At 48.3% G+C, this 1,790-nt stretch overlaps 1 long non-coding RNA gene across 1 annotated transcript; it reads left to right on the forward strand.

Moving 5' to 3' along the window:
- The first annotated feature begins 611 nt into the window (after window positions 1-611).
- LOC144239905 (uncharacterized) lies at window positions 612-1,284 on the forward strand. Its single transcript, XR_013337516.1, has 2 exons — window positions 612-771; window positions 931-1,284. It is a non-coding gene; the product is annotated as an uncharacterized LOC144239905 (long non-coding RNA).
- The last annotated feature ends 506 nt before the right edge of the window (window positions 1,285-1,790 follow it).

Below are 1,790 nucleotides of genomic sequence, written 5' to 3' on the forward strand. Positions count from 1 at the left end.
AATGAACGAGTGTGTTTGTTCTAATAAAACTTTATGGACAGTGAGATACGAATTTTGTGTAGTTTTCACATCCTGAAATATTCTCCTTTTGATTTTTTTCTCGATCATTTAAAAATGTTTTAAAAAACCACAAGAAAACCTCTCTTAGCTCATGGGCCATCCGAACACAGGCACAAAAGGGGAATTTGTTGGAGGAAAGTGGAATGATTCACATCTTCCTAGAAAATGAAATGAAATAACATTACCTTGGAGAGATTTTAGGTGAGAAATCCAAAATGATAATAGGTTACGGTAAAGAATGGGAGAGAACAGAATGGAGTGGCTGTGGAGAATGTCTTGGAGGAAACACTCCCTCCCTGTCATGGGACCCACTTGAATTGAACGTGGGGAAATGAGGGGGTGGGTAGCAGGTCACGTTGAGATGGATCTTTGGGGGGCATTGAGGAGACATCCCTCTTCCCCAGCCATAGCATCTGGTCCTCCCTGCCACCAAAGACGCATCAGCAGCAGTGTTTTGTGATGCTCAAGGCACTTCAACACTACCATTGGCCAGGGGAGCTATTGATCAAACAAAGCTGAAGGGTGTGGCTCCCCACTGGTCAGGAGCCTGGCCAGGAGCCATGGGGTAGACCACTTGGAGGCTGAAACAAGACGGGTAAGATCTGCACGCCCAGAGACAATCAAACAGGCATGGAACAGCCAGCACTAAGAACCAAAAGGAAGAAGGAAAAGAAGATTTCCTGTCAACCCAAGAGCAGAGGCAGTGGCAAGGTCCGATGTCCTACCGGTGCTCTTCTTCTTCTTCCCCAAGACTCTTCCCCTACCTTGTCTGACACAACCCCCTTCCTCAACCCGTGTCTCCATTCCCATACATTCCCATCTCCTTGCCCCAAACAAATGCCGGGCTGACCCACTCTGTTGCCTTTCCAGGTGCAGAAGAAAACCATGAAGGCAAAAAGACCCCTTAGAAGGATGGTGGGAAAAAAACTGCCTCAGTCTCCCTGCTCCTCTTTGGGAATTCCTAACCGAAGAATAAGGCCAACGATATTCATCTGTTACCACAAGCTGAATAAGACACAAGATGAAAATGAGCACTGGAAAATCCAACCTTTCCAAGTAACATCGTGCGCAGACAGCAAATGCAGAGCCTGGGCCAGAAGCCTAGAATTAGCTCCGGCATATTTTGAACTGACTATGGAGAACCCGTCAAACACTTAGGGGCCAAATTGAGACCAAGAGTACACAGATGTTGATAAAAATAAAAATAATGGGTTGTGAAAACGATATGTGTGTGTGTGTGTGTGTCTGTGAAGGTGCAGGGAGAAAATGAACGGAAGAGACAGGCCGGGGAGGGGGGAGGGGGGCGNCACCCCCAGCAAACACACACACTAAAATAATGGTGTCGGGAGGCCACAGACCCAAGAACAATTAGGCCACTTTCTTGTTAAGAAGGTTGCGGTGGAGGGGCGCCTGGGTGGTTCAGTCGGTTGAGCATCTAACTTCGGCTCAAGTCATGATCTCGCGGTTCGTGGGATCGAGTCCCGCGTCGGGCTCTGTGCTGACAGCTCAGAGCCTGGAGCCTGTTTTCNTTAAGCCTCAGACTTCAGCTCAGGTCATGAGCTCCTGATCTCCTGGTTCATGGGTTTGAGCCCCACGTCAGGTTCTGCCCTGACAGTGTGGAACCCATTTGGGATTGATTCTCTTTCTTTCTCCCCCGCTCCATCTCCCCCACATGCATCAGATGTGGAATTTAAGAAACAAAATGGATGAACGTATGGGAAGGGGGGAAA

This window comes from Crocuta crocuta, unplaced genomic scaffold, assembly GCF_008692635.1.
Source record: "Crocuta crocuta isolate KB4526 unplaced genomic scaffold, BGI_CrCroc_1.0 scaffold241, whole genome shotgun sequence".
Taxonomy (NCBI): Eukaryota; Metazoa; Chordata; class Mammalia; order Carnivora; family Hyaenidae; genus Crocuta; species Crocuta crocuta.